Source organism: Giraffa tippelskirchi, chromosome 5, assembly GCF_054371585.1.
Source record: "Giraffa tippelskirchi isolate mGirTip1 chromosome 5, T2T-mGirTip1v1.2.pri, whole genome shotgun sequence".
Classification (NCBI taxonomy): domain Eukaryota; kingdom Metazoa; phylum Chordata; class Mammalia; order Artiodactyla; family Giraffidae; genus Giraffa; species Giraffa tippelskirchi.
The window spans coordinates 68,824,792-68,849,313 of record NC_137279.1 but is presented as its reverse complement, the minus strand read 5'-3'; the positions used below and the strand labels follow the sequence as shown (position 1 = coordinate 68,849,313).

General features: G+C 36.4%; 1 pseudogene; it reads right to left on the bottom strand.

The window, feature by feature from the left end:
* Positions 1-22,327: 22,327 nt before the first annotated feature.
* On the bottom strand, positions 22,328-22,841 carry LOC145507839 (protein tyrosine phosphatase type IVA 2 pseudogene; annotated as a pseudogene).
* Between the last annotated feature and the right edge of the window lie 1,681 nt (positions 22,842-24,522).

Below are 24,522 nucleotides of genomic sequence, written 5' to 3'. Positions count from 1 at the left end.
TACAAATTAAAAAATAATATGTAGTGCTTTGAAAAATGCCATTGGCAATTTCACAGAGATTGTATTGAATCTTTGGAGATTACTTTGGGTAGTTTAGTCATTTTCACAGTTTTTATTCTTCCAATCCAAGAGCACAGTGTATCTTTACATCTGTTTGTATTGTCTTTGGATTCTTTCATGGGTGTCACAGTTTTCAAAGCGCAGGTCTTTTGCATCTTTAGATAGGTTTATTCCTATGTATTTTATTCTCAGTGTACACCTTCCAGGAGTGGAGTATCTTTCTCCCAGTATCTTTAATTGAGCTCCTGCAATTAAATCCCTGTGGCCTTCACAGCCAAATGTTCTGGAAGTGTCTCCTCCCAATGCCTGATGCCCTGGCTGGGGGGCCTGCCATAGGTCTCAGAACTCTCACTCCCATGGGAGAACTTCTGTGACATAATTGTTCTTCAGTCTGTGGGTAGCCCACCTGTGGGTTATTGGATTTGATTATATCATGAGTGTGATCCTCCTCTAATCTTGTGGTTTCTTCTTTGCCTTTAGATGTAGCATATCTCTTTTGGTAGGGTCCATTCTTTTTTACTGATGTTCATTCAGCAGTTAAGTGTGATTTTGGTGTTCTCATGGGAGGAGTGAGTTCAAAGTCCTTCTACTTCACCATATTTTCTCAAATCCTGCATACACTTGTTGACCCATGGATAAAGGTTATAAAAGGAAAAGAAGTGAGGACCTGGCCACTACTTAACACCCTGTAACCCTATCCTTAAGATAGAAAATAAGAAGATAGTGTGTTTCTGAATGATTGCAGAAACTAAAGTCACTGTCATATACTCAAAAGATTCCAAAGTGGTGGTTCCCATTCAATTCTTCTGCCCAGGCTCTTATGAAAACTTATATAGCATGGCAGAAATCAGTGGACTGTTGTAAACCTAACAAGGATATGGCCTTTACAGAAGCCATTCTGCTGCTCTGGTGTATTTACTGGTACATAGCAATACTGTCACTAGGATTTACTCTGTGCCAATTATTTTCTTTGAAATTTATGTTAGGGTGAAGTTGCTCAGTCATATCCGACTCTTAGCAACCCCATGGACTGCAGCCTACCAAGCTCCTCCGTCCATGGGATTTTCTAGGCAAGAGTACTGGAGTGGGGTGCCATTGCCTTCTCCTATGTTAGAGTTAGTATTCCTTTATACGGTAAAATCAACAATACATTTTTACTGTATTGCCTCAGGACTATGATAATTCTCTCACTCATAATTGAAATATTACCTGCAGGAAACTTGGTCATAAATATTTTTTGAGAAAGTCCAAACTCCAGGTGACTTCTCTTTGCTTACATTCTCCCTGAATATATACCAAAGACCCCCTCTTGACATTTGACCAACTGAAAGAAGGGGAAAACAATTTTAGTCTGAATGCTAATTCATGATGAATGGATGCTCTGTCTTGGAAGTAATTGGAAATGAGTTGATCCATATTACTGACATATCAGGGTAATTCTGAAGCACCGAGTTGGAGGACAATTCTCCAAGGAGATAAAACAGCATTTGCTAAACTTGGTGATCTAATTTCTATGGAAGAAAAGTGGCCTGGAACTCATAAGCACTAACTTGTGTGCAGAAATAAATGTGGACAGTTGGTCTATCACCTGATAAAAACAAATCTGGAAGACTGATGTTGGATAGGTCTGACAGATACATAGGTGGATTTATGTTAGTAAAAACAAAGTAAATGAAACTTTGTTTCATGTAAAGTTCAAGGGAAAGCAGCTTGAACCACAGAGGAGATATTTAACCACTGCATAAAAATGATACTTGCTGGGGAATTAAGTAGCTTCTCTCTTGTGCCATCCGAGTAGTTTGACAGTGAGTCCATATACAGGGTGGACAGTGTGACAAGAAGGAGGATTATGCAGTTTTAAAATGAAATCATTCTCACCAAGTCATCTAGCTGTTGATACCCATGAACGTACAACCTGCCAGCAGAAAAGAAAGATGTTGAGCCCTTGATATTTCAAAGGGACCACTGCTTGCTACATGAAGGTTCATCAATTTCATTAGATGTTTTGTACCTTGAAGGGTCATTTTTGTCAGAATTAACACATATTCCCAATAGAAGGATGGCTTCTCTGATATCTCTATAGCATCATTGTCTAAGTGCTTACAGAAAACATTGATCTGTGAACATTATATCAAGAACAACATTAATTCAGACCAAGGGGCATATTTTCCACAAAATAGTTCATGCAGTGGGCTTAGAAATTACTAATCATTCCATACACCCTATCAATGAGAAACAACCAGACTGATAGAAGAGTCACATGTAAGTTTTAGAGCAAACATCTTAGATAGATCAGTGCTGCCTTCCAGGAAACACAGCATGCACTGAATCATTTGTCAAACTATAGTAGCATGTTCCAGTAACTACATTAAATGGATCATCGAGCTGACAGATTTAAGCAGGGGAACACATGTGTTCATCACATCCACTGAATCCCTTGAGCTTTTGGTTTTCTTCCCTGCAGCTTTAAGTTCTGCTAGAAAAGATGTCCTAATGTTCAAGAAGAAAATACTTCTGCCCAGAAACATATTAATAGCAATGCTGAACTGGGAGCTACAACTAACAACCACCTTCTTAGGGCTCCCTATGCAGTTTGAAGTATTGGCTAAGGGTAAAGAACTCTAGGATGGGTAGTGATGTGATGAAGGGGTTTCAGCAGTAGAGGCTATAACTTTTGTTAATTTTTTAAATTAACATTCTTTCTTGAGTGCTCTGACAGAGATTGATCTTCACAGAGACGTGACTTGATTTAACATGTACTTTCACAACTGGTAAAGACGTGTTTCAAAAGTGGTGTGCCATTTTGCAGTAGAGAACCCAGCAGAAAGGCACCATGAGATCTGAATACCACAAAGAATGAACTATATCAGACATGCCTGTATTGTACTCTGTTTTCAAAACTGTACCTGTCTCCTAAGCTCCTGGAACTCACATGGAGACCAAGGCTCTATCTGCCAAGACAGATATCCAGAGTCTTGGAACCCTTTAATTAATTTTGAACTCATATATGGCATTATATTTTTTCAGAGAAGGGTACTGAAATGCCATGTGGTGATGACGGTTTCATCACTAAATCATGTCCAACTCTTGAGACCCCATGGACTGTAGCCTGCTAGGCTCCTCTGTCCATGGGATTTCCCAGGCAAAAAGAAAGGTTGTTATTTCTTTCTCCAGGGGAGCTTCCTGACCCAAGGATCAACCTGAAATCTCCAGCATTGCAGGTGGATTCTTTACCAATTGAGCTACCAAGGAAGCAAGCCCCTGAGATACCATAGCAGTATCTTGCCAAAGGGGTAAGACAACACTCCTCAGAAGTGTGAAGCTTATTCCTTGCAGGGCAAACTTTCACCAATGAGTGATAGGTAGCAACACAGTATCAGAGAAGAATATCTTCTCCATCCTCTCCTTTAATGGATGAATCCAAAGCATAACTTCAATAGTTTCAGTAGAGACTGCCCAGGGCCACCTCACATGGTCAGTGACCAGTCATTTCTCTTCCTAAAGTGACAGTCAACTGAATAACATACCACTGGAGATTTATTTTCTTTCCTGGCTTCATAACGCTTCTCTTCTCACTTACTCTGCCCTGGGATTGCACCTGGTTAAGTATTACTGCTAAGGTTTTGCTCAGATTCTGTTTTCTAGAGAACATGAACTAAGACATAAGAAAATATTCTAGATGGGGACAATCATATCTCAATGTACTTGTATATTAATCATCAGGTTATATGCTTTAATACAAATTTACCAATTATAACTCAATAATAAATAATTTTTAAAAACTTACTTAAAATTGGTGGCTCAGATAGTAAAACATCTGCCTGCAATGTGGGAGACCTAGGTACAATCCCTGGGTCAGGAAGATCCCCTGGAGAAGGAAATGGCAACCCACTCCAGTACTCTTGCCTGGAGAATTCCATGGACAGTGGAGCCTGATGGGTTACAGCTCATAGGGTTGCCATGAGTCAGACCTGACTGTGTGGCTAACACTTTCACAACCTTAAATTAACTTGCTTTATTGAGAGGAGAAATCTAGATAGCATATTAAAAAGCAGAGCTATCACTTTGCCAACAAAGGTCCATCTAGTCAAAGCTATGGTTTCTCCAGTAGTCATGTATGAATGTGAGAGCTGGACCATAAAGAAGGCTGAGTGCTTTCAAACTGTGGTGCTAGAGAAGACCGTTGAGAGTATCTTGGACATCAGGGAGATAAAACCAGTCAATCCTAAAGGAAATCAACCCTGAATCTTCATTGCAAGGACTGATGCTGAAGCTGAAGCTCCAATACATTGGCCACCTGATGTAAAGAGCTGACTCATTGGAAAAATCCCTGATGCTGAGAAAGATTGAGGGCAGGAGGAGATGGGGGCGACAGAGGACAAGATGGTTGGATGGCATCACCGACTCAATGGACATGAGTTTGAGCAAGCTCTGGGAGATGGTAATGGACAGGAAAACTTGCTGTGCTACAGTCCATGGGGTCACAAAGAGTCAAACACAGCTGAGTGACCGAACAACAACAAAACTGAGAGGACAAGAGAAGACGTAGTATAAAAGAGGTAAAACACAGCTTTTTATAGTACAGACTAAGAAATAATGACTAGTATTAAAAATCAAAGTGAGTCAGTAAATAAACGTGCTGTTTATGAGTAGGGAAGTTACTACCAGAAGAAAACTCTAAAATTTGGGGAAAAAAGTCTTTTTTTTTATAAGCCATTTAGTGTTATTTACTTTTAAAAGTATATTCATGTATATACTTTGCCTTTAATTAAAAATCAAAAAATTGTTAGAACTGTTAAAAATTACACTTTGCTTTTTAACTAATCAATAGATTATTTAATATTCTTATCATTTAATAATATATCATCTTTATGATAAACTCATGTAGAATAAATACAGGTTTTGCTTAAACTGAATGTAAAGTTGCTCAGTTGTGTCCAACTCTTTGCGACTCTATGGACTGTAGCCTTCTAGGCTCTTCTGTCCATGGAATTTTCCTGTCAAGAATACTGGATTGGTTTGCCATTTCCTTCTCCAGGGGATCTTCCTGATCCAGGGATTGAACCCTGGTCTCCCACACTGCAGGCAGACTCTTTACCATCTGAGCCACAAGGGAAGCATATTCAGTGATATCTATCTAAAAATAAGTGTGTGACCTCTGGTTTTTCCTTGAATCCAATCTATGCTGAATAAAACATATTGTGACTTACTCCTGGGGGGGAAAAATGTATCTACTTACAGTAAGTCACCCAGGTTGAATAAATGATCTCACTTTGGTTTAATGTATTTAAAAATTGCTTTATTGGCTTATACACACACACACACCGTGATATATGCAAATGGATTCCAGATAGCCTCTGGTATTTGTGCGTTTCAGATAAGCAGCCATTCTAGCAATGACACACAGTTCATATACTACCATTTTCAATCATGGAGAAGAAGGCCTTTTCATGTAAATGTATTTTCCACATTATACCACCTACATCTTGTACTAAATAAAATGAGTAAGAGTGTAATTCAATGTTCTTGACCTTTTTGCGTGCTGTGAACTTTTGGAAAGAAATGTGTTCTAAGTTATATTTAAAATTATCGCCATTAGTATTACTCTAAAACGGTGTGACTGACAGGGCCTGTTCCCAAGCTGTTTTTTCTTTCAGTCACAAGTTCTCGTTCTTGACCCAGAGGCAAAAATGTTATGCAAAGTGAGAGTGTTGAAAGGAGAACAGTACATCTTTCTGAATATAAAATCTCTCCCACTGTAACATCTCAGAAAGCTACAAGCTTCTCTCCTTGGAGGTGCCTCTGAGGGAGTGATGGGTTATTGCATTTATTTAAGGAAGGCAAGAGGGGGTACAAAGTCTTTCTTGAATGTGTTATGAGACTTTCTGGGCAATTGTGACATGGGGTTTTATTTATATTCAGGAGTGTGGTGTCTCATGACTGTAATATATTTGGTTGAGAATGTAAAGTTTTCAAACAGTATTGCTGGATTCAATAATTGTGCACCCACATTTTATTTAAAAGTAACATCCTAAGATAAAAGAATCTTAGTGTCTCAAGGTCATTGCTTACAGTCTGTTCTTTCCCAACCGGCCACATCCTTTGGCATTACCTTTCACTTTTCTAGCAACAGTGATTTCACCACTTCATAATGAAAATCATCCATGTTAGGTTAATTTCTGTCTACATGTATTCTATATAGAAGAAAAGAAAAAGACTTTGGCCTCACCAACATAAACATGACAAAATCTCATTAATTCAGCTGAAGTAGAGAGAGAGTCCTAATAATATGAAATGCAGATTACTTTTAAAGGAAACGTTTCAGTCATTCCCAGGGTGTCCAGCAATTAAAGCCAAAGCACAAATACTGCCAAGTAGAAATCCTGCCAAATCCTCTTTAAGACATAAATAAAGCTAATTTTTAATTATAATTGGTATGCAAATGGTTGCTTCTAATTTAATCATAAATAAATTGCTTCATTAAGTAGAACGTTTCTTCCTCATATTTGTTTATATTATTAATTTCCTTGTCAGACCTTTTTTTTATTATTAGTGCAAGGAAAAGTCTAACCCAGTCCTTGTCTGAATCAGCATAGAATCATTTTAAGATTATTTATAATAAAAAACTTAAAACATAATTTTTACTTATGAATTGTGAGCCCATATTTAGAGGTTTTTGTTGATTAAATGTGTGTGTGTGCTTGGTTTAATCTTAATTTGTATATATTTGAAAGTTTTGTCTTATGAACTAAGCAAAACAGTATAACAAAACACTTTATAAGACTTTTGTTCTATCAAACTGTAAAATTCAGGAATTAGATTTTGTTTGAAAGCTTTTTCTTTTAGTGAAAATGTGTACATCACCAGAAAGATAAGTAGCTTCACTATTTCAAAAAGTTCCTAAGAAATTTTTGCTATTTAAGTACTGTTGTTTGCTTTTGTTTATAATCTATAGTATTATATGCACTGCTTATGCAACTAATTTTTGTCTTTCTTATTAGAAAATATTAAATAATTATAAATACTTTTTATTAAAGCTTGATGTTATATTTTATGTTTTGTATTAATTCTTTAAAAAATCATTTAAGATATTGTATACTGTTATAGGACCTAAGGAATAAAAAATATTCTCTGCCCCTTTATTCTCTGAATTTATTTTCTAAACATTTGCATGAACTATTATTGTCCCTATTATTATGTAATCAATTTTGTTCATTTAAGCAAATGTGAATTGCTTTATAACATCAATATAAAACTTGATAATAATGATTTATGTGTAATTAAATTATGTCACTGAAGTTTTTGAGATTTGGATTACTTCTACAATTGATGATGTAAAAATGACCCATAAACATATCCTTTAATACATAAATATTAATATTATGAATAATAATTCCAGACATAAAAATTATTGTATTATTGTGGCATTCATTTTTATTTATTTTTCTCTAGAAAAACTACCCATCTGAAGGGAAACATGTAAAGGACACCACATTTTTGCATAGTCTTATTTAGGTATTTGACAAATTTTTAAGTCATATAAACATATCTAATTTTGTGATTTTCATTTACTTAAAAACAAATGACTTTAGAAATTTTACCTTCTTTATATCCCTATTGATCATTTATATTGAAGCTTTAATTTATTTTAATTGGAGTATAGTTGCTTTACAACGTTGTGTTAGTTTCTGCTGTACAGCAATGTGAGTCAGCTGTAAGTAGACATACATGCCCTCCCTCATGGATCTGCCTCCTACCCACCTATCCTATTCATCTAGGTCACCACAGAGCACCAAGCTGAGTTTCCTGTGCTATATATCATGTTCACACTAGCTGTTTTACACATGGCAGTACACATACATCAATCCTAATCTCTCAGTTCATCCCAATCCCCTCTCCTCTGTGTCCACGTGTGTTCCCTATGTCTGCATCTCTATTCCTGTCCCGCAAATAAATTCATCTGTATTATTTTTCTAGATTCTACATATGTGTTAATATGATGTTGTTCTCTTTCTGATATACTTCACTCTGTATGACAGACTCTAAGTCCACACTCATCTCTACAAGTAATCAATTTCATTTCTTTTAATGGCTGAGTAAAATTCCATTATATATATCATATCTTCTTTATCCATTCATCTATTCATCTGTTGATGGATATTTAGGTTGTGTCCATTCCCTGGCTACTGTAAATAGTGCTGCAGTGAACAATGGGGTGAATGTGTCCTTTTGAAGTATGGTTTTCTCAGAGTATATGCTCAGTAGTGGGATTTCTGGTTTATATGGTATTTTTATTTTTATTAGTTTAGGTAACTGAAAAACTGCCCCTCATCTTTTATGACTCTTCTCCCATTTATTTCCTTTGTTTATTATCCATTCATAACGAATTATCCTCACATGCTAACATACCTCTCTATACATTGTGCATATTTCCACACTTTTTTTTTTACACTCATATAATTTTATTACTTTTTTTTAAATAAATTTATTTATTTTAGTCGGGGGCTAATTACTTTACAATATTGTAGTGGTTTTTGCCATACATTGGCATGAATCAGCCCTGGGATGTGTTCCCCATCCTGAACCCCCCTCCCACCTCCCTCCCCATCCCATCCCTCTGGGTCATCCCATTGTCCCAGCCCTGAGCAATTGTCTCACGCATCGAACCTGGAATGGTGTTCTGTTTCACATATGATAATATACATGTTTCAATGCTATTCTCCCAGAACGTCCCACCCTCACCTTCTCCCTCAGAGTCCATAAGACTGTTCTATGCATCTGTGTCTCTTATTCTGTCTCGCATATAGGGTTATCGTTACTGTCTTTCAAATTCCATATATATGCATTAGTATACTGTATTGTTGTTTTTCTTTCTGGCTTACTTCACTCTGTATAATGGGCTCCAGTTTCATCCATCTCAATAGCACTTTTTAATTAAAAAGTTGATTTTTAAATATAATGCATTTATATACATCTGTAACATTTGATTTCTGCTCTTGATATTACATTTGAAAGCTTTGTCACATCAAAGTTAAATGAGTAACATCACTTTTCTTTTAGTATGCATAGACCATTTTATATGAAAACTTTGATCATCTGAAATTATTTAGAGCATATTATAAAAATAATTGAATTTAATCATTTTCTCTGATGCTCACTTGTGTGGTAAAATGGGTACATTTACTGTACATTGCCATAAAACATAAATTGTTTCAGAACAATTCTGACTATGGATTATCTGTGTATTTTTGCTCTGACTCATATTATTCTTGGTTACTTTACAGTATACCTTAAATTTTTGTTTGGATGAGGTCATCTCAGTTTTTATGTTGATAATTTTCTTGGCCTATTGTGAAATACTGGGTTTTAGTGTCACTTAAGGATACTTTAAGTGCTAATTAATGTTTCACTGGGAATATAACTGTGAATGAATAAATCAATTATATAACTTGAAAAAAATTGCCTCCATTCTTTCAAAAAAAAAAAAAAAAAACAACAACAACTTAATTCATCCTACCCAAAAGCAGGAACCAAAATAGAATAAGCTTCCATCTCTAGCAATGCTAAATTGATCTAAAATTTTGGTTTTGGTTTGATTTCAGGATTTTCAGAATAATGCCTAGTGTTACAAAATGAGTAACAAAGATTCTTATCGGTTTATTCTTTGGAAAATTAATCTCATTATTTGAACTTAATAAACTGATTCTGATTTTATGTTTTAGAAATACATGTAGATATTATCTTTGCTTCAGTGAACTATATATACTTGAGGTGTAAAATAAAATGAGACTTGAAAAATACATCCAGCACTGCAATCGACATCCTTAAGAAGAAAATACTTCCATATCTCCAGAAAACTTTTTAATATTTTTGCAGTCAACACCTCAACTAACTCCAGACCTGTTCTTGACTTTCATATAGTGAAATAATTCAATAAATATTTTTGTGGCCACATGAAGTTGATACACATGTAGAAGATTATTCCATGATGTTATATATATCACAATATTTTCATTTTATTTCAGAATGTATCCCATTTATAAATTTTCCAAAATGTGTACATTTATTCTCCTCCTGATAGACATTTGAGTTATTTACTGTTTGAATTGGGCTTCCCTGGTAGCTCAGCTGGTAAAGAATCCACTGGCAATGCAGGAGACCCCAGTTCAGTTCCTGGGCTGGGAAGATCTGCTAGAGAAGGGATAGCCTACCCACTCCAGTATTCTTTGGCTTCCCTGGTGGTTCAGCTGGGAAAGAATCCACCTGCAAAGTGGGAGACCTGGGTTCCATTCCTGGTTTGGGAAGATCCCCTGGAGAAGTGAATGGCTTCTCACTCTAGTATTCTGGCCTGGAGAATTCCATGGACTATACAGTCCATGAATTTGCAAAGAATCAGATAGGACTTGGTGACTACACCACCACCACGTGATGTTTTTGGAGATACGTATATTTATATTTATATTTACAGACGTATCATTGGACTTTCCTGGTGGCTCAGTGGTAAAGAATCCACCTGCAATGCAGGAGACACAGGAGATGTGGATTTTATCTCTCAGTCAGGAAGATTACCTAGAGGAGGGCATGGCAAACCACTCCAGTATTCTAGCCTGAATCATCCTATAAACAGAGGAGCCTGGCAGGGTTAGGAAACTGGCAGTCCATAGGGTTGCAATGATTCAGACACGACTGAAGCGAATGAGCACAAGCATGTATAAGTAACCTTTTCCAACCTAAGTGCATTTTTTAGTGCAACATTTAAAAGCAAAATGCTTTAAGTACAAACCATAATTCTTATTGCTAGCAACTTTTGAGTCCATACAATAAGTTTTTTCTACTCTAAATTCATGGAAAATGTTCCCATACTCCTCTTCTAAAATTTCATAATTGTATCTTTTAAATTTTAGTTCAGATCCACTTTAAATTAAACTTTACAAAAACTTTTTTTTTAATTGAAGTATAGTTGATTTACAATGTTGTGTTAATTTCTGCTGTACAGCAAAGTGATTCAGTTATATATATTATATATATATATATAATATATATATGTTCTTTTGTATTCATTTCTGTTATAGTTTATCACAGGATATTGAATGTGGTTCTTCATTCTACAGAGTAGGACCTTGTTGTTTATTCATTCTATATATAACAGTTTGCATCTACTAATCCCAGACTCCTAGTCCATCCCTCCCCTTAGCAACCATCAAGCCTGTCCTCTATGCCTGAGTCTGTTTTTGTTTCATACACAGTTCATCTGTGTCATATTTTAATTCCCACATATAAGTGATACCCTGTGGCATTTGTCTTTCTGTTTCTGACTTACTTTACTTAGTGAGATAATCTCTAGTTTTATCCATATGGCTGCAACTTTATCCATCCATCTATTGATGGACATTTAGCTTGTTTCAATGTCTGGGTTATTATGAATATTGCTGCTATGAATATAGGGTACATGTATTTTTTGAATTCCTGAATCATGTGACAGCTGCATTTTTAGTTTCTTGAGGAACCTCCATACTGTTTTCCATAGTGACTGGACCAACCTTTTTGCTGGTGTAATTGTTTGGTTTTGATATTAGAGTGATGATGGCTTCATAAAATATGTTAGGGAGTGTTCTTCCTCATCAGTCTTTTGGAAGAGTTTGAGAAGGATCAGTTAAAGGATTTTTTTTTTTTTTTAACATTTGGTAGATGTCACCTGTGAAGCCATCTGGTCCTGGACTTTAGATTATAGGGATTGTTTTTTTTTCTTCTTACAGATTCCATTTCACTTCTAGGGATTTGTTTGTTTAAATTATCTGTTTCTTCTTGATCCACTTTTGGTGGGTTGTTTGTTTCTAGAAACATGTTTGTTTCTTCTAGGTTCTTGAATTTGTTGGCATATAATTGTTCATAGTATTCTCTTGTTTTGTTGTTGTTGTTTTTTCTCTTGCATTTCAGTTATTCAAACACATTTTTGTACTTTTACTGAGATTTTAAAAATAGATAACAGTATTGTCTGTAAGAATGGCTTTACTTTTCCCTTTTCAATTTTTGTCTTTTATTATATCTTTTTATCATATTCTGTAAATATTAAAGGGCTTTCCTGGTAGCTCAGCTGGTAAGGAATACACCTGCAGTGCAGGAGACCCCGGTTCAATTCCTGGGTCAGGAAGTTCCCCTGGAGAAGTGATAGCTACCCACTCCAGTAAAGATGTTATATGCTCAATTTTGCAATGATATTACGCTTGCTCTAAACAGCCATGGTCCTTTTAACAATATTGAGAGAGGCAAAAACCTAGTCTATTATATGTATACGCAAATTTGTCTTTTTGGTTCTTTTTATTCTGTCTTGCACAGCTGGGTTTCTGCCCTGGTATAGTTTTCTTTCACCATAAAAATGTTTCTGCATTACATCTTGTAAGACAATTCTGCTGGCAATGTAAATTTTCGGTTTTCCTTTAAATGAAAATAATTTTTTATCTCTCTCATTTTGAAGAATATTTTCACTGAATATACAATTCTGGTTAGTGTTTTTTTTCTTTCTTCAGCACTTCAGCACTTTTTTTTTTTCTCTTCGGCACTTTAAATATGATATTTCTTTGTTTTATGGCTTCTATTTCTAAGTAAGAAATGGTCTGTCTCACACCTTTCTAAGTAAAGTATCTTTCTGGATGTTATAATTTTTATAAACCAATTTTTAATTTTCAGCAGCTTAACTATTATTGGAACAAGGTGTTTACTTTTTTCTATTAATTTTCTCTTCACTATTGTTGGAATTTGCATTTATCTCAAAATATAAGGGAAATTTTTGCCTATTTTTTCAGTATATTTCCCTGACTTCTTCCTATTCCATTTCAAAATCAATCTCCCCACCCCACATCTCTTTTCCATTTGGTTTTGAGCTCCATTTATTTATATATATATATATATATATATATATATATGTATATATATTTAAAACTTTGTTTTTCATCAATGAAGTTTCCTTTTGTAGCAGTCTCAGATTTACAGCAGAATTGAGTGGCAAGTGCACAGAATTCCCATATACTTTCTATTTTCATGCACACAATTGTCCCCACTACTGACATCCTCTACCTAAGTGGTACATTTGTTATAACTCATGAACCTACATTGGTCCGTCATTATCACCCAAAGCCACAGTTTACATTAGAGTTCACTGTTAGTGTTTTACATTCTATGGGTTTGGACAAATGTATAATGATATATATATCCTCCATTGCAGTATTACAATAAATCACTTTATTGCTCTAAAAATCTTCTATCCTCTGCTTATGCATTCTATTTTCTCTACCCAAATTTTTTAATCTTTTTACTGTCTTCACAGTTATGTCTTTTTTAGAATGCTATATACTTGGAATCACATAGTATGTAGCCTTTTCAGATTAGCTTTGTTTCACTTAGTAGTATGCATTTAAGATTCCTTTATGTCTTTTCATGACTCAATGGCTCATTTCTTTTTGTTGCTGAATAATATTTCACGGTTTGTATGTACAATGGTTTGTTTACTGAAGAACATCTTGATTGTTTCAAAGTTCTGTCTATTATGAGTAAAGTTGGTATAAACATTCATGTGTAGGTTTTTGTGTTAAAATAAGGTATCAATTTCTTGGGGAGATATCAAGGAGAACGGTTGTTGGGTTGTATGGTTACAGTATATTTATTTTGTAAGAAATTACTGAATTGACTTCCAAAATGGCTGTACCATTTTGCATCCCCACAAGCAATGAATTAGAGTTTCTTTTATTCACATCTTCACCAGCATTTGGTGTCAATGTTTTGAATTTTGGCCATTCTAGTAGGTGGGTAGTGATAATTCACTATGTTTTAATTTATAATCATCTAATGATATATGATCTTGAACATGTTTTCAAATGCTCACTTGCCATCTTTTTATCCTCCTTACTTAGGTGCCTGTTTAGGTGTTTGGTCTATTTTTTAATCAGGTGAGTGGTCTTCTTATTGTTGAGTTTCAAGCACTTATAATAGTGCTTTATCAGCTGTATCTTTTGCTAATATTTTCTCCCAGTCTGTGACTTGTCTTCTCATTATCTTGATATCATCTTTCACAGAGAAGCTTTTAATTTTAATGAAGTTCGACTTCATTAAATATGAACTTCATTAAATGAAGTTCAACTTATTAAATATTTCTCTCATGAATCATGACTGTTGTGTTGTATATAAAAATTTATTGCCATAAAGGTCTAGGTTTCTACCATGTTATTTTCTAGGAGTTGTTCCATTTTTGGTTTTACATCTAGACCTATTATCCACTTTGAGTTAATTTTGGTGAAGGATGAAGAGTCTGTGTCTAGGTCCATTCTTTTCTTCTAGCACCATTTGTTGAAAATATTTTCTTTGTTTCATATTATTGCATTTGCACCTTTGCCAAAGATCAGCTGCCCATCCTTGTTCCATTGATCTCTTGTCTGTTCTTTTATCAGTACCACAGTGTCTTGGTCACTACAGCTTTGTAGTAAGTCTTGAAGTCGGGTAGTGCCAGTCTTCCCCCTTTGTTCTTTTTCAGTATCAGGTTGACTCATAAGTCTTTGTTCCTTCATAGACTTTAGGCTCAGTTTGTCAACAACAGCAACAAAACTTGCTGGAATTTTAATTGGAATTGCATTGAGTTTATAGATAAAGGTGACATCCTCACAACATTGAGTCTCCCTCTCAATGAGTGAAATTGTTTCCATTTATTTAGTTATTTGATATCTTTCATTAGAGTTTTATAATTTTCTTCATGCTGTTTGCTGTTTAGTTGCTAAGTCCTGTCTGACTCTTTGTGACCCCATGGACTGTAACCCACCAGGCTCCTCTGTCCATGGGATTTTCCAGGCAAGAATACTAGAGTGGGTTGCCATTTCTTTCTCCAAGTGATCTTCCTGACCCAGAGATCAAACTTGTGTCTTCTACATTGCAAGGTAGCTTCTTTCCCACCAAGCCACCAGGGAAGCAATTTTCTTCATGTAGATCTTATAAATAACTTGTTATGTTTCTATATAAATATTTCATTTTGGAGTGTTAATATCAATAGTACTATTTTTCATTTCAAATTCCTCTTGTTCATTGGTGGTATTTTTAATCTTCTTTAGTGTGGGACTGAAGTCATTCTTAGGTCATCTTGTCAGGAGCTCTGCTGAGCTGGTACAAAGGGCTAAGCTTCCAAGTGTCAGAAGAAGACAAAAATGAACTTACTGTGATGGCAAAAGCAAGAGTCTCATACTGGAGAGAGGCCAGATTCCCCTATTTCACTTTTCCCATGGAAACGCACATAGGTTGATGACCAAGCAGATTAACATAGAAGTGGGAGTCATCACAGTATTGAGGGACCCCCAAACAACATGCATGCTCTGGCAGTTTCATGGACTCTGTGATCAAAGGAGGAGGGTGAGAAAGAGGTCTAGGAGTAGAAAAACAATTGGTACTGTGTTGGAGTGGAGAAAAGTCTGTTTCAAGTTCCCCACTCCCACCCCTACATGGAAGCCTCAGCAGAAGACGTCCATCCAAAGTCCTGGCAATGAAGGCACAGGGGCTAGGACTGCAGATCAGGAAAGAGCATGACTATCCAAAGGAACTGTAATCCTTGACTGCAACTTCAGAGACTGCGATACTCTGAGTGAAATGGGGAAGGAAGCTTTCTCTCATATGGCCTAGCAAAGATTTAGCCTTTGTACTGGCCTATTATTGTTCCTGAAAGATCACACATAGGTTTTCAACCAGAAACCAGGTGTCTCGATGAATTTTTAGTTCCTAAACCAAATACCCTGAGTATTTAGGTGATCACTTCATGCTTCGTGTCCATCATTTTGATATTCCCAAGAACTGTATAATTCTGTTAACTTGGTCTGATGTTAACTCTGTGATATTTGCTTTCTGATGGGGGCTGTGGTATCTGGCCCTCATATTTTCAGTCTCATGCTCACCAAAGACAAGGGAATAATCACATATATTTACTAGACCCAACCTTACCACTTCCTATTCCAATAACAAATACCCTGATCTGTAGGTTCTAGCTGCTCTAGCTGCAGGGTATTCCAATATCTGCCTAATCAACACAATGAAGATGTCTTGACCTTGGGTTCTGTTTCCTATGCTCCATAAGCAGGTGTCTTAAAATTATTCCAAGGCCGAGAGCCAGAGTAAAGATGAAGCTCACTCTGTGTGTTTTTCTTTGCTCAGGGATTTCAGGTCTATGATGTCTATTGTCCAATTCCTGAGAACACTTGCTATGTGCATGTTGTCTAGTATTAAGTTTCTGTATGGCAAGATGGAAACACAGTACCAGTAATTCATCATTGTCAAGTAATAAGACTTTTAGGCCATGACTATATTTTTGCACTGAAACTTTCCTTAATTTTGTTAAAATTATGTGATCTGAAGAAACCAATACAAGGCATTGCTATGGACATATTCTTGTCAGTTTTGCTATAAATTTCCTAAGAAATAACTCAAAATATTAATGATTTACTTCAACTCAGAAATAAATATTTAATGCACAATGAAAAAGATAACCACTAACCCTGTGCTTAGTTGCTGAGTCATGTCTGACTCTGTAACCCCTTGTACTGTAGCCCAACAGGCTCCTCAGTCCATGGGAATTCTCCAGGCAAGAATACTGGAGTGGAGTGCCATGCTCTCCTCCAGGAGATCTTCCCAATCCAGGCATCTAACCCAGGTCTCCCACATTGCAGGTGGATTCTTCACCAGCTGAGCCACGAGGGAAGCCCAACCACTAACACTACAAGAGGTAAAATAGAATATTGGTAAATGATCTAAACATGAAACATAGTGATACATAAAAAATAACATGGTGTATAACATAATTGGGAATTTAAAATGGAAAAAATTGGAAATCTTTTTAAAAACTAAATTTTGTATTTGGAGAGAGTGACTATTGAACTTGAAACCTTTAAAAAAAAAAAAAAAGAAAAAACTAAATTAGGAATTTAAGGACAGAAATTGTATGGACCTAACAGAAGCAGAAGATATTAAGAAGAGGTGGCAAGAATACACAGAAGAACTGTACAAAAGAGATCTTAATGACACAGATAACCATGATAGTGTGATCACTTGTTGTGTGATCGCTTCAACAGTATATGAACCGAGAAGTTCCAGATGTTCAAGCTGGGTTTAGAAAAGGCAGAGGAACCAGAGATCAAATTGCCAACATCTGTTGGATCATAGAAAAAGCAAGGGAATTCCTAAAAAACATCTAATTCTGCTTCACTTACTACAGAAGACTTTGACTGTATTGGTCACAAGAAACTGTGGAAAATTATTAGAGATGGAATTGCCAGATGGGTATTACCAGCCTCCCGAGAAACCTGTATGCAGGTCAAGATGCAACAGTAAAAACCAGACATGGAAGTGGGCTGGTTCACCATTGGGAAAGGAATAGGTCAAGGCTATATATTGTAACCCTGCTTATTTAACTTATATGCAGAGTACATCATGTGAAATGCAGACTGGAAGAAGCACGAGCTGGAATCAAGATTTCTGGGAGAAATATCCATAACCTCAGATATGAAAATGATACCACCCTTATGACAGAAAGCAAAGAGGAACTGAAGAGCCTCTTGATGAAGGTGAAAGAGGAGACTGAAAAAGCTGGCTTAAAACTCAACGTTCAAAAAATGAAGATCATGGCATCCAGTCCCATCATTTCATGGCATATAGATGGGTAAAAATGGAAACAGTGGGAGACTTTACTTTCTTGTGCTCCATAATTACTGCAGATGGTAACTGCAGCCATGGAATTAAAAGATGCTTGCTCCTTGGAAGAAACCTATGACAAAACTAGATGACATGTTAAAAAGCAGAGTTAAAAAGCAGAACATTACTTTGCCAACAAAGATCCGTCTAGTCAAAGCTATGGTCTTTCCAGTAGTCATGTATGAATGTGAGAGTTGGACCATAAAGAAGGCTGAGCACCGAAAAACTGATGCTTTTGAACTGTGGTAATGGAGAAGACTCTTGAGAGTTCCTTGGACAACAAGGAGATGAAATCAGTCAATCCTAAAGGAAATTAACCCTGAATATTCATTGGAAGGACTGATGCTGAAGCTGAAACTCCAATACTTTGGCCACCTGATGCAAAAAACTCTCACTGGAAAAGACCCTGATTCTGGGAAAGATGAAGGCAGGAGGAGAAGGGGACAATAGAAGATGAGATGATTGGATGGCATCACCGATTCAATGGACATGGATTTGAGCAAACTCCGAGAGCCTGAACTACCCGGAAGCCTGGTGTGCTGTCATCTATTGGGTCACAAAGCGACTGAACAACAACGAATAATTTTGTATATCATATAATTATTTACACATGTTCTCTTTTTGTTTAGTTAACCTTTCCTCAGTTTAGCTGTAATAATTTTTATATTTATCATTTGACTTCAACCTTTCTTAGATTACTCACATGGTAATTTGTTTCATAACTACTGTTATTCTCTATCACTTTTTTGTATAATTATTTCATTTTTTATATCTAAGTGACTCATATATTTGTCTGTATTGAAAATTTTAAAAACTTTGCACAAATCATCTTTCATGGTCTTTCTGGGTGCTTTTTCTCTTTGAATTATACATGTCTGAAATACATGGGATCCAGGATTTCTTTCTGTTTTCATTTACTTAACTTTGGACACTACTTTAAGTTTTACAGTTATCTTTGATTTTTTTTTAATCTTACTATAAGTAATATATATTTGAATTTGTTTCTAACTGTAGTTATATTTACAGCACACATATTTTGTCTCTGCATTCCTTTAACTGTGTGTCTTTTTAAAAACTCTGTTTTAACATTAGTTAATTTTTCTATGTGCAATTTTTAATATATTGTCCATAGCTATGATATAATAATAATGCCAAATATTTGACTGAAAGTAGCACTTAAAACTTTTAAATGCATTTATTTTATTTTGCCTTTCTGTCATTTTTAAGGCTGTATTAGCAACTCTAAAATCTCAGATAATTTAATCTGAAGTATGTAATATAAGGTATGTAATCCAATAGTTTTGCTTCAAATCTTCTTTCCCCAAGTAATTGTGAATCATTGACTATATAACCAGGAGTTCTGATTTAGATTATTCTTACTATATTAAATAGTATCTTCATGTAGTACCTCTTTTAATTTTTACTTGTGTCTCATGTTTCAAAACTGATCTTAAAACATTTATTTTGAAGATATATTTACAGCTTCAGTGCTATTCTTATTTGGAACCAGATGATTCTTTGTTGTGGAGAGTTGTCCTGGGCATTGTAGCAAGCTATGTTTAGTTGTAACAATCAAAAATGTCTGCAGATTTTGCGAAGTGTTCTCTAGGGATAGGTAATATCACCCGTTATTTTGCTAGAGACTTCACTGAATCTATAGATTGGTTAGTATGAATATCCTAACAACATTAATTCTTCCATTCCATGAATGAAGGGTATCTATTTCTTTATATAATCTTTAATTTTCTTCATCAGATTTTCAAAGTTTTCAGAGTATGGGTCTTACACCTACTTGTTTAAGTATATTCCTAGGTATATTTACTTCTTTTAAATGTAATTTTAAAGGGAATATTGTCTTGATTTCTTTCTTATAGTTCATTATTAACATATTAAAAATACTTTTGTGTATGTTTGCATTGATTCAGGTTGGTGCTGAAATTTTTTAAAAAATAGTTAACAAGAACAGTGATCGAAATAACCTATTATTTACTGAATTCAGATATACTATGCATGTTAAAAACATTATCTTATTTAATCCTCAAAACAATGCCAATTTTCAGAAGACAAAAATACTTGAAGAAATTCAGTTAGAATGAACATACCAAGTTTGCAAAGATGTGTTCTAGTACTTTTATCTACTGCTAACAGAAATACACAAGTGGCACTAGTGATAAGTAACCCATCTGCCAACGCAGGAGACATAATAGACATGGGTTTAATCCCTGGGTTGAGAAGATCCCTGGAGAAGGGCATGACTACCCACTCCAGTATCTTTGTCTGGACAATCTCATGGAGAGAGGAGCCTGGCAAGCTATAGTCCACAGTGTCACAAAGAGTCAGACACAACTGAAGCAAATTACCACACAACATAAATACAAAATGGAAGAATTTTTTTAAACAGGATGGTAGTTTCTTTAAAATTTAAAACATGCATATGTTCCTAGGTATTCAACGCCTAGGTATTTATAATGGAAAAGAAGACACGAAGATTTGTACAAATATTCATAAAGCTTTAGAATTGATATCTTTGAACTGTGGTGCTGGAGAAGACTCCTGAGAGTCCCTTGGACAGCAAGGAGATCAAACCAGTTAATCTTAAGGGAAATCAATCCTGAATACTCATTGGAAGGGCTGATCCTGAGGCTGAAACTCCAGTATTTTGGTCATTTGATGCAAGTGCTGACTCATTGGAAAAGTCCCTGATGCTGGGACAGATTGAGGGCAGAAGGAGAAGAGGGCATTAAAGGATGAGATAGCTGGATAGCAAAACTGATGCAATGGACATGAACTTGGGCAAACTTTGGGAGATGCTAAGGGACAGAGAGGCCTGGCCTACTGCTGTCCATGGGGTTGCAAAGAGTCTGACATGACTGGGCAACTGAACAACAACAACTAGAAACTATACAAACGTCCGTCAAAAATTGAATAAATTAATAAACTTTGGTATAGATACCATTGGGATATTTCTCAGCAATACAAAGGAACACATTTTTTTTTACAAATTCAACTATAAAAAATCTCAAAATTTATGCTGAATGAATAACCAGGAAAAACTAGAATGCATTCTATCTATATAGAATTCTAAAATAATACCTATTGATCTATAAGGCTAGAAAGCAGATCAGTGGTTACCTGGAGACATTATGGGGGGGGTGTGGTCATGTAACAAAAGGGCATAAAACATGTATGGTTGGGTTCACTCATTTTCTAGATTATATGACTATTAAGTAGCTTAGATAGGATGATTTTTTCATTAAATTCTTATTTACATGCAATCAGATTCACTCAATTTAAGTAAATTTTGGACTACTGTAATTGTTTATAGTTGTATAACTACAGTAGAGCCTCTTCCTCATCATAAAGTTTCTTACTTTCTTATTATACTCACTCCCAACCATAGGCATTCTCTATTCTACCTTGTTGTTTTTCAGTCACTAAGTCATGTCTGACTCTGTGCAAACCCATGGACTGCAGCACACCAAGCTTCCCTGCCCTCCACTATCTCCTAGAGTTTGCTGAGATTCATATCCATTGAGTTGGAGATGCTATATAATCATCTCATCCTTTGCCAACCTCTTCTCCTCCTGCCTTCAATCATTCCCAGTATCAGGATCTTTTCCAATGAGTTGGCTCTTCGCATCAGGTGACCAGGGTATTGGAGCTTCAGCATCAGTCCTTCTAATGAGTATTTGGGGTTAATATCCTTTAGGATTGACTAGTTTGATCTCCTTGAAGGACTCTCAAGAGTCTTCTCCAGCACCACAATTCAAAGATATCCATTCTCCAGCGTTCAGCCTTCTTTATAGTCCAACTTTCACATCTATACGTGATTACTGAAAAAAAACATAGTTTTGACTTATATGGACCTTTGCCACCAAAATGATGTCTTTGCTTTGTAATACTCTGTCTAGGTTTATCATAGCTTCTGTTCCAAGGAGCAAGCATCTTTTAATTTCACTTCTGCAGTCACTGTCCACAGTGATTCTGGAGCCCAAGAAAATAAAATCTGTCACTGCTTCCACCTTTTCCCCATCTATTTGTCATGAAGTGATGGAACCGGTTGCAGTGATCTTAGTTTTTTGAATGTTGAGTTTTAAGCCAGCTTTTTCACTCTCCTCTTTCACCCTCATCAAGAGGCTCTATAGTTTTTCTTTAATTTCTGCCATTAGAATGATATCATCTGCATGTCTGAGGTTATTGATATTTCTTCTGGCAAACTTGATTACAGCTTGGGATTCACCCACCCTGGCATTTCCCATCATGTACTCTGTGTAAGTTAAATAACCAAGGTAACAGTATACAGCCTTGACATACTCCTTTCTCAATTTTGAACCAGTCTGTTTTTCCATGTCCTGTTCTGTTTTTTTTTTCTTTTCTTGAACATTTAATTCACATTATAGAGGGATTTATGTTTGCTTTCTTCCAATCATTAACTGAGTGGTTGAGGAGTACTGAATCCATCACTATTTTGATGACACAATTAAGATTCCAGATTCACTTTTCCAGGTACCAAGAGTTCCCTCTAAATCAAGTCAGCCTTTGTATATATTTATTTTTACTGAACACAGTAATGCCTGTTGATATCTCTGAAGCATAATCACATCTTAGGTCGGTATTTCTCCAAGTAAAGCAGCTGTGTGGAATTGAATGCTCCCCTTCTTTTTTTGTCTTATAAATTGAACTGCATCTTCATTCCACATGTGTACTTCATTCCACATTCCACATTCAATCAAACCAGGTGCAACCTGTACAGGTGCCCTTCCCAATCCTGCAACACAATGCACTGCCACACAGCAACCTGGTTCTTCATGACATTTGTTTTTTAATAGGCTTAGCCTATCATCTACTATCTGATTGGGAGGTGGCGCTCCACCGTCAAAAGGCCAATCTAGAATGTGGATTTCCTTCTTTTTCATTATGTAGCATCATAAACTCGAGCCAAAGTTGTCACTTCATACTTCTTAAGTTCCTCTGTGAACCAACTTGTTGAGGGTAGCATTGGTAGGGTTGTGGGTTAGCAGAAAACTCATGTTCTCATAGGAGATCTCCACAAGGGCTGGACGGTTCATTATGGGAAATAAAAAATGTGATCGTGCATGTGTGAGTGTGATGGTGAAAATGAAAAAAATAAATAAAAAAGAAAAAATCAATAAATCCTGAAATGTTTCACAGCAGAAAACTTTAAAAAGACCACTAAAATGCCTAAATCAGTTTTCTCTATTCTTTTTTTTTTTTTAATAAATTTATTTATTTTAGTTGGGGGCTAATTATTTTACAATATTGTGGTGGTTTTTGCCATACATTGACATGAATCAGCCATGGGTTTACATGTGTTCCCCATCCTGAACCCCCCTCCCACCTCCCTCTCCATCCCATCCCTCTGGGGCATCCCATTGCCCCAGCCCTGAGCATTTGTCTCATGCATCGAACCTGTAATGGTGTTCTGTTTCACATATGATAATATACATGTTTCAATGCTATTCTCTCAGAATAAGAGACACCGATGCATAGAACAGTCTTATGGACTCTGAGGGAGTTTTCTCTATTCAACTTGCTTATTCTTTCAGAAACTTCTCTCTTCAAAATAAGCAGAAGTATTTAGAATCCACTTGAATCACATTCAACTTGGGCTTCAATGTCTGCTGATGGATACCTTCAGACTACAAAAAAAAAAAAAAAATCCAACTACATACAAATCTTAAGCAGCCTTTACTACATTCAGGCACTAGTGAGACAAGTTAAAAGCGTAGGTCGCTCTCCACTTTTGTTTACTTGATGCTTAATTTTACTGGAGTCAGTATAAGAAATACGCTTGCCAAAAAAAAAAAAATCCAACTATTTCTGAGGCCAATCTGGGTGTCCAGAGTCTTCAAGGCGATACTAATTATGGCACACAGACCCTCCAAGCTCACTTGTCAGGGGAAACGCCCTGCTGAGCCTGGCAGAAGTCTGCCCTAGCGCCCAGAATCGCCATAAATATGCAACGTATATTTCCAAGAAAAACGCTACCGAGCTGGGGCCTGGGCATTGAAGTCTGGCGAAGGCGGGAGAGAGGAGGCGCCTCTCTCCTCAGTCACCTGGGCGGCGGCGGCGGCGGCGGCTACGACTCCCCTTCAGCATCTGCGCCGACCCGGCCCGGCGGCGGCGCGAGTCCACCAGTCCGTCCAGTTGTTACTGCTGCTGCTGCTGCTATGGCCGCCGCTGCTTCTCCGGCTGCCGCCGCCGCTGCCACCGCTGCCCTGTGGCGTCGCCTCTGCGCTGTGACCAACCGATGCTGCCGCTCCAGCCGCTACCGGAAGGACAACGGTTCCATATAGGTTACATGCATACAGGTTTCTCAAGAGACAGGTAATGTGATCTGGTATGCCCATCTCTTTAAGAATTTTCCACAGTTTATTATCATCCACACAGCCAAAGGCTTTGACATAGTCAACGAAGCAGATCTTTTTTTTTTTTTTTTTTAATTCCTTTGCTTTCTCTATGATCCAACAAACCTTGGCAATTCGATGTCTGGTTCCTCTGACTTTTCTAAATTCTGCTGGTACCTGTGGAAGTTCTCTGTTCACGGTCTGCTGAAGCCCAACTTGAAGGATTTTGAGCATTTCTTTGCTAGCGTGTGAAATGAGTGCAATTGTGTGGTAGTTTGAACATTCTTTGGCATTGCCCTTCTTTTGGATTGGCATGAAAACTGACCTTTTCCAGTCCTGCAGCCACTGCTGAGTTTTCCAAATTTGGTGACATATTTAGTGT